This window comes from Phyllobates terribilis, unplaced genomic scaffold (assembly GCF_046119375.1).
Source record: "Phyllobates terribilis strain yellow unplaced genomic scaffold, ASM4611937v1 Scaffold_1__5_contigs__length_1240528914, whole genome shotgun sequence".
In the NCBI taxonomy this organism is placed as follows: Eukaryota; Metazoa; Chordata; class Amphibia; order Anura; family Dendrobatidae; genus Phyllobates; species Phyllobates terribilis.
This window is the reverse complement of record NW_027362761.1, coordinates 803,265,862-803,279,170: the sequence shown is the minus strand read 5'-3', so window position 1 is coordinate 803,279,170 and position 13,309 is coordinate 803,265,862. Positions and strand designations below refer to the sequence as shown.

Genomic DNA, 13,309 nt, shown 5'->3' with positions numbered 1-13,309 from the left:
AAGTGGAGAAAAAGCCAATTTGTTTGATAATATATATTACCAAGTTTCTTATATTCGCCTGTACTATTGATGTAAGCAAAGTTGGTTGAAAGTACAGTTCCCATTTATGTCACTTTACTGAGTGGTAAAATGTTGCCCATGCCGTAGGGTTGTATGCAGTCTTTAAAATCTGGAAGAGAAAAAGCCTATTCCTGCTACGTGAAATGCCAAAGAAAAGCGGTTTGAGCGACAGAAATTCCTTGGGAGTCTTGCCACTAAGCTTGAGAGTGTTAGCCAACCATTTGCTGCCATATTTGAAAAAGGATGGAGATGCTGGGGATTGAACGCAGGACCTCATACATGTGAAGCATGCGCTCTACCACTGAGATACATCCCCAAAAGTCTGTGAGCAGAGCGCACACAAGTACTGATTTGACACTGCGACTTCAGGAACAAGATAATTGTAAGAAAGAAGATGCGACAGTAGGAAGTGTATTCCTTGCACATGAATGCAAGCCATGGAGATGCCGGGGATTGAACCCGGGGCCTCACACATGCAAAGCGTGCGCTCTACCACTGAGCTACATCACCAATTTAGGAGTGAGCTTAGGTTTCCTGGACTTTATTCCTCAACGCACAGACCAAAGGAGCCGAAGTGTGGAGTAAATTCTAGAGCAATAGTAATCAGTGTAGATGTGAATCCAGCTCTGAGTTACGGTCAAAGACTTGCGATTAAGCTCAGCACAATGTTTCCGTGGGTCTTTCTGCCTGTTTTCTCACATTGCTCCTCTCTCTTCCTCCTCCTTCCCATCGCCAGAAAGTATAGAAGGCTTTGTAAAGGAACACCACGGTGTGTTGGTGGGACGTTTTCTTTTCGATCACAATGGAATTGAGCTTTTTTTTCAGAGTGGAAGGTGAATCCAGAAGGCAGGGGTTGAGAAAACATAAGCTGATAAGTGGAGAAAAAGCCAATTTGTTTGATAATATATATTACCAAGTTTCTTATATTCGCCTGTACTATTGATGTAAGCAAAGTTGGTTGAAAGTACAGTTCCCATTTATGTCACTTTACTGAGTGGTAAAATGTTGCCCATGCCGTAGGGTTGTATGCAGTCTTTAAAATCTGGAAGAGAAAAAGCCTATTCCTGCTACGTGAAATGCCAAAGAAAAGCGGTTTGAGCGACAGAAATTCCTTGGAAATCTTGCCACTAAGCTTGAGTGTGTTAGCCAACCATTTGCTGCCATATTTGAAAAAGGTTGGAGATGCTGGGGACTGAACCCAGGCCCTCATACATGCGAAGCACGCGCTCTACCACTGAGCTACATCCCCAAAAGTCTGTGAGCATAGTAGAGTAGAGCAGAGCGCACACAAGTACTGATTTGACACTTCGACTTCAGGAACAAGATAATTGTTCGAAAAAAGATGCAACATTAGGAAGCGTATTCCTTGCACATGAATGCAAGCCATGGAGATGCCGGGGATTGAACCCGGGGCCTCACACATGCAAAGCGTGCGCTCTACCACTGAGCTACTTCCCCAAATTAGGAGTGAGCTTAGGTTTCCTGGACTTCATTCCTCAACGCACAGACCAAAGGAGCCGAAGTGTGGAGTAAATTCTAGAGCAATAGTAATCAGTGTAGATGTGAATCCAGCTCTGAGTTACGGTCAAAGACTTGCGATTAAGCTCAGCACAATGTTTCCGTGGGTCTTTCTGCCTCTTTTCTCACATTGCTTCTCACTCTTCCTCCTCCTTCCCATCGCCAGAAAGTATAGAAGGCTTTGTAAAGGAACACCACGGTGTGTTGGTGGGACGTTTTCTTTTCGATCACAAAGGAATTGAGCTTTTTTTTCAGAGTGGATGGTGAATCCAGAAGGCAGGGGTTGAGAAAACATAAGCTGTTAAGTGGAGAAAAAGCCAATTTGTTTGATAATAAATATTACCAAGTTTCTTATATTCGCCTGTACTATTGATGTAAGCAAAGTTGGTTGAAAGTACAGTTCCCATTTATGTCACTTTACTGAGTGGTAAAATGTTGCCCATGCCGTAGGGTTGTATGCAGTCTTTAAAATCTGGAAGAGAAAAAGCCTATTCCTGCTACGTGAAATGCCAAAGAAAAGCGGTTTGAGCGACAGAAATTCCTTGGGAGTCTTGCCACTAAGCTTGAGTGTGTTAGCCAACCATTTGCTGCCATATTTGAAAAAGGTAGGAGATGCTGGGGATTGAAACCAGGACCTCATACATGTGAAGCATGCACTCTACCACTGAGCTACATCCCCAAAAGTCTGTGAGTAGAGTAGAGTAGAGCAGAGCGCACACAAGTACTGATTTGACACTGCGACTTCAGGAACAAGATAATTGTTCGAAAAAAAATGCGACAGTAGGAAGCGTATTCCTTGCACATGAATGCAAGCCATGGAGATGCCGGGGATTGAACCCGGGGCCTCACACATGCAAAGCGTGCGCTCTACCACTGAGCTACATCCCCAATTTAGGAGCGAGCTTAGGTTTCCTGGACTTCATTCCTCAACGCACAGACCAAAGGAGCCGAAGTGTGAAGTAAATTCTAGAGCAATAGTAATCAGTGTAGATGTGAATCCAGCTCTGAGTTACGGTCAAAGACTTGCGATTAAGCTCAGCACAATGTTTCCGTGGGTCTTTCTGCCTGTTTTCTCACATTGCTTCTCACTCTTCCTCCTCCTTCCCATCGCCAGAAAGTATAGAAGGCTTTGTAAAGGAACACCACGGTGTGTTGGTGGGACGTTTTCTTTTCGATCACAATGGAATTGAGCTTTTTTTTCAGAGTGGATGGTGAATCCAGAAGGCAGGGGTTGAGAAAACATAAGCTGTTAAGTGGAGAAAAAGCCAATTTGTTTGATAATATATATTACCAAGTTTCTTATATTCGCCTGTACTATTGATGTAAGCAAAGTTGGTTGAAAGTACAGTTCCCATTTATGTCACTTTACTGAGTGGTAAAATGTTGCCCATGCCGTAGGGTTGTATGCAGTCTTTAAAATCTGGAAGAGAAAAAGCCTATTCCTGCTACGTGAAATGCCAAAGAAAAGCGGTTTGAGCGACAGAAATTCCTTGGGAATCTTGCCACTAAACTTGAGTGTGTTAGCCAACCATTTGCTGCCATATTTGAAAAAGGTTGGAGATGCTGGGGATTGAACCCAGGACCTCATACATGCGAAGCATGCGCTCTACCACTGAGCTACATCCCCAAAACTCTGTGAGGAGAGCGCACACAAGTACTGATTTGACACTGCGACTTCAGGAACAAGATAACTGTTCGAGAAAAAATGCGACAGTAGGAAGCGTATTCCTTGCACATGAATGCAAGCCATGGAGATGCCGGGGATTGAACCCGGGGCCTCACACATGCAAAGCGTTCGCTCCACCACTGAGCTACATCCCCAATTTAGGAGCTGGTTTAGGTTTCCTGGACTTCATTCCTCAATGCACAGACCAAAGAAGCCGAAGTGTGGAGTAAATTCTAGAGCAATAGTAATCAGTGTAGATGTGAATCCAGCTCTGAGTTACGGTCAAAGACTTGCGATTAAGCTCAGCACAATGTTTCCGTGGGTCTTTCTGCCTGTTTTCTCACATTGCTATTGACTCTTCCTCCTCCTTCCCATCGCCAGAAAGTATAGAAGGCTTTGTAAAGGAACACCACGGTGTGTTGGTGGGACGTTTTCTTTTCGATCACAATGGAATTGAGCTTTTTTTTCAGAGTGGATGGTGAATCCAGAAGGCAGGGGTTGAGAAAACATAAGCTGTTAAGTGGAGAAAAAGCCAATTTGTTTGATAATATATATTACCAAGTTTCTTATATTCGCCTGTACTATTGATGTAAGCAAAGTTGGTTGAAAGTACAGTTCCCATTTATGTCACTTTACTGAGTGGTAAAATGTTGCCCATGCCGTAGGGTTGTATGCAGTCTTTAAAATCTGGAAGAGAAAAAGCCTATTCCTGCTACGTGAAATGCCAAAGAAAAGCGGTTTGAGCGACAGAAATTCCTTGGGAGTCTTGCCACTAAGCTTGAGTGTGTTAGCCAACCTTTTGCTGCCATATTTGAAAAAGGTTGGAGATGCTGGGGATTGAACCCAGGACCTCATATATGCGAAGCATGCGCTCTACCACTGAGCTACATCCCCAAAAATCTGTGAGCAGAGTAGAGTAGAGTAGAGTAGAGTAGAGCAGAGCGCACACAAGTACTGATTTGACACTGCGACTACAGGAACAAGATAATTGTTCGAAAAAAGATGCGACAGTAGGAAGCGTATTCCTTGCACATGAATGCAAGCCAAGCAGATGCTGGGGATTGAACCCGGGGCCTCACACATGCAAAGCATGCGCTCTACCACTGAGCTACATCCCCAATTTAGGAGCGAGCTTAGGTTTCCTGGACTTCATTCCTCAACGCACAGACCAAAGGAGCCGAAGTGTGAAGTAAATTCTAGAGCAATAGTAATCAGTGTAGATGTGAATCCAGCTCTGAGTTACGGTCAAAGACTTGCGATTAAGCTCAGCACAATGTTTCCGTGGGTCTTTCTGCCTGTTTTCTCACATTGCTTCTCACTCTTCCTCCTCCTTCTCATCGCCAGAAAGTATAGAAGGCTTTGTAAAGGAACACCACGGTGTGTTGGTGGGACATTTTCTTTTCGATCACAATGGAATTGAGCTTTTTTTTCAGAGTGGATGGTGAATCCAGAAGGCAGGGGTTGAGAAAACATAAGCTGTTAAGTGGAGAAAAAGCCAATTTGTTTGATAATATATATTACCAAGTTTCTTATATTCGCCTGTACTATTGATGTAAGCAAAGTTGGTTGAAAGTACAGTTCCCATTTATGTCACTTTACTGAGTGGTAAAATGTTGCCCATGCCGTAGGGTTGTATGCAGTCTTTAAAATCTGGAAGAGAAAAAGCCTATTCCTGCTACGTGAAATGCCAAAGAAAATCGGTTTGAGCGACAGAAATTCCTTGGGAATCTTGCCACTAAACTTGAGTGTGTTAGCCAACCATCTGCTGCCATATTTGAAAAAGGTTGGAGATGCTGGGGATTGAACCCAGGACCTCATACATGCGAAGCATGCGCTCTACCACTGAGCTACATCCCCAAAAGTCTGTGAGCAGAATAGAGTAGAGCAGAGTGCACACAAGTACTGATTTGACACTGCGACTTCAGGAACAAGATAATTGTTCGAAAAAAGATGCGACAGTAGGAAGTGTATTCCTTGCACATGAATGCAAGCCATAGAGATGCCGGGGATTGAACCCGTGGCCTCACACATGCAAAGCATGCACTCTACCACTGAGCTACATCCCCAATCTAGGAGCGAGCTTAGGTTTCCTGGACTTCATTCCTCAACGCACAGACTAAAGGAGCCGAAGTGTGGAGTAAATTCTAGAGCAATAGTAATCAGTGTAGATGTGAATCCAGCTCTGAGTTACGGTCAAAGACTTGCGATTAAGCTCAGCACAATGTTTCCGTGGGTCTTTCTGCCTGTTTTCTCACATTGCTCCTCACTCTTCCTCCTCCTTCCCATCGCCAGAAAGTATAGAAGGCTTTGTAAAGGAACACAACGGTGTGTTGGTGGGACGTTTTCTTTTCGATCACAATGGAATTGAGCTTTTTTTTCAGAGTGGATGGTGAATCCAGAAGGCAGGGGTTGAGAAAACATAAGCTGTTAAGTGGAGAAAAAGCCAATTTGTTTGATAATATATATTACCAAGTTTCTTATATTTGCCTGTACTATTGATGTAAGCAAAGTTGGTTGAAAGTACAGTTCCCATTTATGTCACTTTACTGAGTGGTAAAATGTTGCCCATGCCGTAGGGTTGTATGCAGTCTTTAAAATCTGGAAGAGAAAAAGCCTATTCCTGCTACGTGAAATGCCAAAGAAAAGCGGTTTGAGTGACAGAAATTCCTTGGGAGTCTTGCCACTAAGCTTGAGTGTGTTAGCCAACCATTTGCTGCCATATTTGAAAAAGGTTGGAGATGCTGGGGATTGAACCCAGGGCCTCATACATGCGAAGCTACATCCCCAAAAGTCTGTGAGCAGAGTAGAGTAGAGCAGAGCGCACACAAGTACTGATTTGACACTGCGACTTCAGGAACAAGATAATTGTTCGAAAAAAGATGCGACAGTAGGAAGCGTATTCCTTGCACATGAATGCAAGCCATAGCGATGCCGGGGATTGAACCCGGGGCCTCACACATGCAAAGCGTGCGCTCTACCACTGAGCTACATCCCCAATTTAGGAGTGAGCTTAGGTTTCCTGGACTTCATTCCTCAACGCACAGACCAAAGGAGCCGAAGTGTGGAGTAAATTCTAGAGCAATAGTAATCAGTGTAGATGTGAATCCAGCTCTGAGTTACGGTCAAAGACTTGCGATTAAGCTCAGCACAATGTTTCCGTGGGTCTTTCTGCCTGTTTTCTCACATTGCTCCTCACTCTTCCTCCTCCTTCCCATCGCCAGAAAGTATAGAAGGCTTTGTAAAGGAACACCACGGTGTGTTGGTGGGATGTTTTCTTTTCGATCACAATGGAATTGAGCTTTTTTTTCAGAGTGGATGGTGAATCCAGAAGGCAGGGGTTGAGAAAACATAAGCTGTTAAGTGGAGAAAAAGCCAATTTGTTTGATAATATATATTACCAAGTTTCTTATATTCGCCTGTACTATTGATGTAAGCAAAGTTGGTTGAAAATACAGTTCCCATTTATGTCACTTTACTGAGTGGTAAAATGTTGCCCATGCCGTAGGGTTGTATGCAGTCTTTAAAATCTGGAAGAGAAAAAGCCTATTCCTGCTACGTGAAATGCCAAAGAAAAGCGGTTTGAGTGACAGAAATTCCTTGGGAGTCTTGCCACTAAGCTTAAGTGTGTTAGCCAACCATTTGCTGCCATATTTGAAAACGGTTGGAGATGCTGGGGATTGAACCCAGGACCTCATACATGCGAAGCATGTGCTCTACCACTGAGCTACATCCCCAAAAGTCTGTGAGCAGAGTAGAGTGGAGCAGAGCGCACACAAGTACTGATTTGACACTGCGACTTCAGGAACAAGATAATTGTTCGAAAAAAGATGCGACAGTAGGAAGCGTATTCCTTGCACATGAATGCAAGCCATGGAGATGCCGGGGATTGAACCCGGGGCCTCACACATGCAAAGCGTGCGCTCTACCACTGAGCTAAATCCCCAATTTAGGAGCGAGCTTAGGTTTCCTGGACTTCATTCCTCAACGCACAGACCAAAGGAGCCGAAGTGTGGAGTAAATTCTAGAGCAATAGTAATCAGTGTAGATGTGAATCCAGCTCTGAGTTACGGTCAAAGACTTGCGATTAAGCTCAGCACAATGTTTCCGTGGGTCTTTCTGCCTGTTTTCTCACATTGCTCCTCACTCTTCCTCCTCCTTCCCATCGCCAGAAAGTATAGAAGGCTTTGTAAAGGAACACCACGGTGTGTTGGTGGGACGTTTTCTTTTCGATCACAATGGAATTGAGCTTTTTTTTCAGAGTGGATGGTGAATCCAGAAGGCAGGGGTTGAGAAAACATAAGCTGTTAAGTGGAGAAAAAGCCAATTTGTTTGATAATATATATTACCAAGTTTCTTATATTCGCCTGTACTATTGATGTAAGCAAAGTTGGTTGAAAGTACAGTTCCCATTTATGTCACTTTACTGAGTGGTAAAATGTTGCCCATGCCGTAGGGTTGTATGCAGTCTTTAAAATCTGGAAGAGAAAAAGCCTATTCCTGCTACGTGAAATGCCAAAGAAAAGCGGTTTGAGTGACAGAAATTCCTTGGGAGTCTTGCCACTAAGCTTGAGTGTGTTAGCCAACCATTTGCTGCCATATTTGAAAAAGGTTGGAGATGCTGGGGATTGAACACAGAACCTCATACATGCGAAGCATGCGCTCTACCACTGAGCTACATCCCCAAAATTCTGTGAGCAGAGTAGAGTAGAGCAGAGCGCACACAAGTACTGATTTGACACTGCAACTTCAGGAACAAGATAATTGTTCGAAAAAAGATGCGACAGTAGGAAGTGTATTCCTTGCACATGAATGCAAACCATGGAGATGCCGGGGATTGAACCCGGGGCCTCACACATGCAAAGTGTGTGCTCTACCACTGAGCTACATCCCCAATTTAGGAGCGAGCTTAGGTTTCCTGGACTTCATTCCTCAACGCACAGACCAAAGGAGCCGAAGTGTGGAGTAAATTCTAGAGCAATAGTAATCAGTGTAGATGTGAATCCAGCTCTGAGTTACGGTCAAAGACTTGCGATTAAGCTCAGCACAATGTGTCCGTAGGTCTTTCTGCCTGTTTTCTCACATTGCTCCTCACTCTTCCTCCTCCTTCCCATCGCCAGAAAGTTTAGAAGGCTTTGTAAAGGAACACCACGGTGTGTTGATGGGACGTTTTCTTTTCGATCACAATGGAATTGAGCTTTTTTTTCAGAGTGGATGGTGAATCCAGAAGGCAGGGGTTGAGAAAACATAAGCTGTTAAGTGGAGAAAAAGCCAATTTGTTTGATAATATATATTACCAAGTTTCTTATATTCGCCTGTACTATTGATGTAAGCAAAGTTGGTTGAAAGTACAGTTCCCATTTATGTCACTTTACTGAGTGGTAAAATGTTGCCCATGCCGTAGGGTTGTATGCAGTCTTTAAAATCTGGAAGAGAAAAAGCCTATTCCTGCTACGTGAAATGCCAAAGAAAAGCGGTTTGAGTGACAGAAATTCCTTGGGAGTCTTGCCACTAAGCTTGAGTGTGTTAGCCAACCATTTGCTGCCATATTTGAAAAAGGTTGGAGATGCTGGGGATTGAACCCAGGACCTCATACATGCGAAGCATGTGCTCTACCACTGAGCTACATCCCCAAAAGTCTGTGAGCAGAGTAGAGTAGAGCAGAGCGCACACAAGTACTGATTTGACACTGCGACTTCAGGAACAAGATAATTGTTCGAAAAAAGATGCGACAGTAGGAAGCGTATTCCTTGCACATGAATGCAAGCCATGGAGATGCTGGGGATTGAACCCGGGGACTCACACATGCAAAGCGTGTGCTCTACCACTGAGCTACATCCCCAATTTAGGAGCGAGCTTAGGTTTCCTGGACTTCATTCCTCAACGCACAGACCAAAGGAGCCGAAGTGTGGAGTAAATTCTAGAGCAATAGTAATCAGTGTAGATGTGAATCCAGCTCTGAGTTACGGTCAAAGACTTGCGATTAAGCTCAGCACAATGTTTCCGTGGGTCTTTCTGCCTGTTTTCTCACATTGCTCCTCACTCTTCCTCCTCCTTCCCATCGCCAGAAAGTATAGAAGGCTTTGTAAAGGAACACCACGGTGTGTTGGTGGGACGTTTTCTTTTCGATCACAATGGAATTGAGCTTTTTTTTCAGAGTGGATGGTGAATCCAGAAGGCAGGGGTTGAGAAAACATAAGCTGTTAAGTGGAGAAAAAGCCAATTTGTTTGATAATATATATTACCAAGTTTCTTATATTCGCCTGTACTATTGATGTAAGCAAAGTTGGTTGAAAGTACAGTTCCCATTTATGTCACTTTACTGAGTGGTAAAATGTTGCCCATGCCGTAGGGTTGTATGCAGTCTTTGAAATCTGGAAGAGAAAAAGCCTATTCCTGCTACGTGAAATGCCAAAGAAAAGCGGTTTGAGTGACAGAAATTCCTTGGGAGTCTTGCCACTAAGCTTGAGTGTGTTAGCCAACAATTTGCTGCCATATTTGAAAAAGGTTGGAGATGCTGGGGATTGAACACAGAACCTCAAACATGCGAAGCATGCGCTCTACCACTGAGCTACATCCCCAAAAGTCTGTGAGCAGAGTAGAGTAGAGCAGAGCGCACACAAGTACTGATTTGACACTGCAACTTCAGGAACAAGATAATTGTTCGAAAAAAGATGCGACAGTAGGAAGCGTATTCCTTGCACATGAATGCAAGCCATGGAGATGCCGGGGATTAAACCCGGGGCCTCACACATGCAAAGCGTGCGCTCTACCACTGAGCTACATCCCCAATTTAGGAGCGAGCTTAGGTTTCCTGGACTTCATTCCTCAACGCACAGACCAAAGGAGCCGAAGTGTGGAGTAAATTCTAGAGCAATAGTAATCAGTGTAGATGTGAATCCAGCTCTGAGTTATGGTCAAAGACTTGCGATTAAGCTCAGCACAATGTGTCCGTAGGTCTTTCTGCCTGTTTTCTCACATTGCTCCTCACTCTTCCTCCTCCTTCCCATCGCCAGAAAGTTTAGAAGGCTTTGTAAAGGAACACCACGGTGTGTTGATGGGACGTTTTCTTTTCGATCACAATGGAATTGAGCTTTTTTTTTCAGAGTGGATGGTGAATCCAGAAGGCAGGGGTTGAGAAAACATAAGCTGTTAAGTGGAGAAAAAGCCAATTTGTTTGATAATATATATTACCAAGTTTCTTATATTCGCCTGTACTATTGATGTAAGCAAAGTTGGTTGAAAGTACAGTTCCCATTTATGTCACTTTACTGAGTGGTAAAATGTTGCCCATGCCGTAGGGTTGTATGCAGTCTTTAAAATCTGGAAGAGAAAAAGCCTATTCCTGCTACGTGAAATGCCAAAGAAAAGCGGTTTGAGTGACAGAAATTCCTTGGGAGTCTTGCCACTAAGCTTGAGTGTGTTAGCCAACCATTTGCTGCCATATTTGAAAAAGGTTAGAGATGCTGGGGTTTGAACCCAGGACCTCTTACATGCGAAGCATGCGCTCTACCACTGAGCTACATCCCCAAAAGTCTGTGAGCAGAGTAGAGTAGAGCAGAGTGCACACAAGTACTGATTTGACACTGCGACTTCAGGAACAAGATAATTGTTCGAAAAAAGATGCGACAGTAGGAAGCGTATTCCTTGCACATGAATGCAAGCCATGGAGATGCCGGGGATTGAACCCGGGGCCTCACACATGCAAAGCGTGCGCTCTACCACTGAGCTACATCCCCAATTTAGGAGCGAGCTTAGGTTTGCTGGACTTCATTCCTCAACGCACAGACCAAAGGAGCCGAAGTGTGGAGTAAATTCTAGAGCAATAGTAATCAGTGTAGATGTGAATCCAGCTCTGAGTTACGGTCAAAGACTTGCGATTAAGCTCAGCACAATGTTTCCGTGGGTCTTTCTGCCTGTTTTCTCACATTGCTCCTCACTCTTCCTCCTCCTTCCCATCGCCAGAAAGTATAGAAGGCTTTGTAAAGGAACACCACGGTGTGTTGGTGGGACGTTTTCTTTTCGATCACAATGGAATTGAGCTTTTTTTTCAGAGTGGATGGTGAATCCAGAAGGCAGGGGTTGAGAAAACATAAGCTGTTAAGTGGAGAGAAAGCCAATTTGTTTGATAATATATATTACCAAGTTTCTTATATTCGCCTGTACTATTGATGTAAGCAAAGTTAGTTGAAAGTACAGTTCCCATTTATGTCACTTTACTGAGTGGTAAAATGTTGCCCATGCCGTAGGGTTGTATGCAGTCTTTAAAATCTGGAAGAGAAAAAGCCTATTCCTACTACGCGAAATGCCAAAGAAAAGCGGTTTGAGTGACAGAAATTCCTTGGGAGTCTTGCCACTAAGCTTGAGTGTGTTAGCCAAGCATTTGCTGCCATATTTGAAAAAGGTTGGAGATGCTGGGGATTGAACCCAGGACCTCATACATGCGAAGCATGCGCTCTACCACTGAGCTACATCCCCAAAATTCTGTGAGCAGAGTAGAGTAGAGCAGAGCGCACACAAGTACTGATTTGACACTGCGACTTCAGGAACAAGATAATTGTTCGAAAAAAGATGTGACAGTAGGAAGCGTATTCTTTGCACATGAATGCAAGCCATGGAGATGGTGGGGATTGAACCCGGGACCTCACACATTCAAAGCGTGCGCTCTACCACTGAGCTACATCCCCAATTTAGGAGTGAGCTTAGGTTTCCTGGACTTCATTCCTCAACGCACAGACCAAAGGAGCCGAAGTGTGGAGTAAATTCTAGAGCAATAGTAATCAGTGTAGATGTGAATCCAGCTCTGAGTTACGGTCAAAGACTTGCGATTAAGCTCAGCACAATGTTTCCGTGGGTCTTTCTGCCTGTTTTCTCACATTGCTCCTCACTCTTCCTCCTCCTTCCCATCGCCAGAAAGTATAGAAGGCTTTGTAAAGGAACACCACGGTGTGTTGGTGGGACGTTTTCTTTTCGATCACAATGGAATTGAGCTTTTTTTTCAGAGTGGATGGTGAATCCAGAAGGCAGGGGTTGAGAAAACATAAGCTGTTAAGTGGAGAAAAAGCCAATTTGTTTGATAATATATATTACCAAGTTTCTTATATTCGCCTGTACTATTGATGTAAGCAAAGTTGGTTGAAAGTACAGTTCCCATTTATGTCACTTTACTGAGTGGTAAAATGTTGCCCATGCCGTAGGGTTGTATGCAGTCTTTAAAATCTGGAAGAGAAAAAGCCTATTCCTGCTACGTGAAATGCCAAAGAAAAGCAGTTTGAGTGACAGAAATTCCTTGGGAGTCATGCCACTAAGCTTGAGTGTGTTAGCCAACCATTTGCTGCCATATTTGAAAAAGGTTGGAGATGCTGGGGATTGAACCCAGGACCTCATACATGTGAAGCATGCGCTCTACCACTGAGCTACATCCCCAAAAGTCTGTGAGCAGAGTAGAGTAGAGCAGAGCGCACACAAGTACTGATTTGACACTGCGACTTCAGGAACAAGATAATTGTTCGAAAAAAGATGCGACAGTAGGAAGTGTATTCCTTGCACATGAATGCAAGCCATGGAGATGCTGGGGATTGAACCCGGGGCCTCACACATGCAAAGCATGCGCTCTACCACTGAGCTACATCCCCAATTTAGGAGCGAGTTTAGGTTTCCTGGACTTCATTCCTCAACGCACATGTAGCACCCTGAGGACTCGGCTGCTACAGGGGTATTGCACCTCACTCCAGAGGTGTGGTATTCCACTCCCGGGTAAGGATGGAGTGTGGGACTGAGCTCAGTAGGCTGCATGCACTACATACATCCCATTTCCGGGGGACAGAACTACGGTACTCCCACCAAGTAAATGTGCAGGTACGACAGCGTCTGTCCCTGGCTGGAGTGGGAGGGGGGTGGAACATCCCAGTAGTGTAGGGGCAGATAGTGGGAGTACTCTGGGTAAAGCTAGGAGCTCATTGGGTGCTAGTCACCTGGGCTCACACATAGAGGGAGTATATAAGGTGGGCACCATCTAGAGACAGTGTCTTTTTAGTCGAGTTCAGCCTGAGGAGGAGCAGAGCAGAG

The 13,309-nt window shown here is 44.3% G+C and overlaps 27 non-coding genes across 27 annotated transcripts; all 27 read right to left on the bottom strand.

Moving 5' to 3' along the window:
• Positions 1-304: 304 nt before the first annotated feature.
• On the bottom strand, positions 305-376 carry TRNAV-CAC (transfer RNA valine (anticodon CAC)). The gene has a single exon. It is a non-coding gene; the product is annotated as a tRNA-Val (tRNA).
• Positions 377-498: 122 nt separating this feature from the next.
• TRNAA-UGC (transfer RNA alanine (anticodon UGC)) lies at positions 499-570 on the bottom strand. Its single transcript has one exon. It is a non-coding gene; the product is annotated as a tRNA-Ala (tRNA).
• A 667-nt stretch (positions 571-1,237) lies between these two features.
• TRNAA-CGC (transfer RNA alanine (anticodon CGC)) lies at positions 1,238-1,309 on the bottom strand. Its single transcript has one exon. It is a non-coding gene; the product is annotated as a tRNA-Ala (tRNA).
• A 137-nt stretch (positions 1,310-1,446) lies between these two features.
• Positions 1,447-1,518, bottom strand: TRNAA-UGC (transfer RNA alanine (anticodon UGC)). The gene has a single exon. It is a non-coding gene; the product is annotated as a tRNA-Ala (tRNA).
• A 667-nt stretch (positions 1,519-2,185) lies between these two features.
• TRNAV-CAC (transfer RNA valine (anticodon CAC)) lies at positions 2,186-2,257 on the bottom strand. The gene has a single exon. It is a non-coding gene; the product is annotated as a tRNA-Val (tRNA).
• Positions 2,258-2,394: 137 nt separating this feature from the next.
• TRNAA-UGC (transfer RNA alanine (anticodon UGC)) lies at positions 2,395-2,466 on the bottom strand. Its single transcript has one exon. It is a non-coding gene; the product is annotated as a tRNA-Ala (tRNA).
• Positions 2,467-3,133: 667 nt separating this feature from the next.
• TRNAA-CGC (transfer RNA alanine (anticodon CGC)) lies at positions 3,134-3,205 on the bottom strand. Its single transcript has one exon. It is a non-coding gene; the product is annotated as a tRNA-Ala (tRNA).
• Positions 3,206-3,327: 122 nt separating this feature from the next.
• Positions 3,328-3,399, bottom strand: TRNAA-UGC (transfer RNA alanine (anticodon UGC)). Its single transcript has one exon. It is a non-coding gene; the product is annotated as a tRNA-Ala (tRNA).
• A 667-nt stretch (positions 3,400-4,066) lies between these two features.
• TRNAA-CGC (transfer RNA alanine (anticodon CGC)) lies at positions 4,067-4,138 on the bottom strand. The gene has a single exon. It is a non-coding gene; the product is annotated as a tRNA-Ala (tRNA).
• A 152-nt stretch (positions 4,139-4,290) lies between these two features.
• Positions 4,291-4,362, bottom strand: TRNAA-UGC (transfer RNA alanine (anticodon UGC)). The gene has a single exon. It is a non-coding gene; the product is annotated as a tRNA-Ala (tRNA).
• A 667-nt stretch (positions 4,363-5,029) lies between these two features.
• TRNAA-CGC (transfer RNA alanine (anticodon CGC)) lies at positions 5,030-5,101 on the bottom strand. The gene has a single exon. It is a non-coding gene; the product is annotated as a tRNA-Ala (tRNA).
• Positions 5,102-5,238: 137 nt separating this feature from the next.
• On the bottom strand, positions 5,239-5,310 carry TRNAA-UGC (transfer RNA alanine (anticodon UGC)). The gene has a single exon. It is a non-coding gene; the product is annotated as a tRNA-Ala (tRNA).
• Positions 5,311-6,167: 857 nt separating this feature from the next.
• On the bottom strand, positions 6,168-6,239 carry TRNAA-UGC (transfer RNA alanine (anticodon UGC)). Its single transcript has one exon. It is a non-coding gene; the product is annotated as a tRNA-Ala (tRNA).
• A 667-nt stretch (positions 6,240-6,906) lies between these two features.
• Positions 6,907-6,978, bottom strand: TRNAA-CGC (transfer RNA alanine (anticodon CGC)). The gene has a single exon. It is a non-coding gene; the product is annotated as a tRNA-Ala (tRNA).
• Positions 6,979-7,115: 137 nt separating this feature from the next.
• Positions 7,116-7,187, bottom strand: TRNAA-UGC (transfer RNA alanine (anticodon UGC)). The gene has a single exon. It is a non-coding gene; the product is annotated as a tRNA-Ala (tRNA).
• Positions 7,188-7,854: 667 nt separating this feature from the next.
• TRNAA-CGC (transfer RNA alanine (anticodon CGC)) lies at positions 7,855-7,926 on the bottom strand. The gene has a single exon. It is a non-coding gene; the product is annotated as a tRNA-Ala (tRNA).
• Positions 7,927-8,063: 137 nt separating this feature from the next.
• On the bottom strand, positions 8,064-8,135 carry TRNAA-UGC (transfer RNA alanine (anticodon UGC)). The gene has a single exon. It is a non-coding gene; the product is annotated as a tRNA-Ala (tRNA).
• Positions 8,136-8,802: 667 nt separating this feature from the next.
• On the bottom strand, positions 8,803-8,874 carry TRNAA-CGC (transfer RNA alanine (anticodon CGC)). The gene has a single exon. It is a non-coding gene; the product is annotated as a tRNA-Ala (tRNA).
• A 137-nt stretch (positions 8,875-9,011) lies between these two features.
• TRNAA-UGC (transfer RNA alanine (anticodon UGC)) lies at positions 9,012-9,083 on the bottom strand. The gene has a single exon. It is a non-coding gene; the product is annotated as a tRNA-Ala (tRNA).
• Positions 9,084-9,750: 667 nt separating this feature from the next.
• Positions 9,751-9,822, bottom strand: TRNAA-CGC (transfer RNA alanine (anticodon CGC)). The gene has a single exon. It is a non-coding gene; the product is annotated as a tRNA-Ala (tRNA).
• Positions 9,823-9,959: 137 nt separating this feature from the next.
• On the bottom strand, positions 9,960-10,031 carry TRNAA-UGC (transfer RNA alanine (anticodon UGC)). The gene has a single exon. It is a non-coding gene; the product is annotated as a tRNA-Ala (tRNA).
• Positions 10,032-10,699: 668 nt separating this feature from the next.
• On the bottom strand, positions 10,700-10,771 carry TRNAA-CGC (transfer RNA alanine (anticodon CGC)). The gene has a single exon. It is a non-coding gene; the product is annotated as a tRNA-Ala (tRNA).
• A 137-nt stretch (positions 10,772-10,908) lies between these two features.
• On the bottom strand, positions 10,909-10,980 carry TRNAA-UGC (transfer RNA alanine (anticodon UGC)). The gene has a single exon. It is a non-coding gene; the product is annotated as a tRNA-Ala (tRNA).
• A 667-nt stretch (positions 10,981-11,647) lies between these two features.
• On the bottom strand, positions 11,648-11,719 carry TRNAA-CGC (transfer RNA alanine (anticodon CGC)). The gene has a single exon. It is a non-coding gene; the product is annotated as a tRNA-Ala (tRNA).
• Positions 11,720-11,856: 137 nt separating this feature from the next.
• On the bottom strand, positions 11,857-11,928 carry TRNAS-UGA (transfer RNA serine (anticodon UGA)). The gene has a single exon. It is a non-coding gene; the product is annotated as a tRNA-Ser (tRNA).
• A 667-nt stretch (positions 11,929-12,595) lies between these two features.
• TRNAV-CAC (transfer RNA valine (anticodon CAC)) lies at positions 12,596-12,667 on the bottom strand. The gene has a single exon. It is a non-coding gene; the product is annotated as a tRNA-Val (tRNA).
• A 137-nt stretch (positions 12,668-12,804) lies between these two features.
• TRNAA-UGC (transfer RNA alanine (anticodon UGC)) lies at positions 12,805-12,876 on the bottom strand. Its single transcript has one exon. It is a non-coding gene; the product is annotated as a tRNA-Ala (tRNA).
• Between the last annotated feature and the right edge of the window lie 433 nt (positions 12,877-13,309).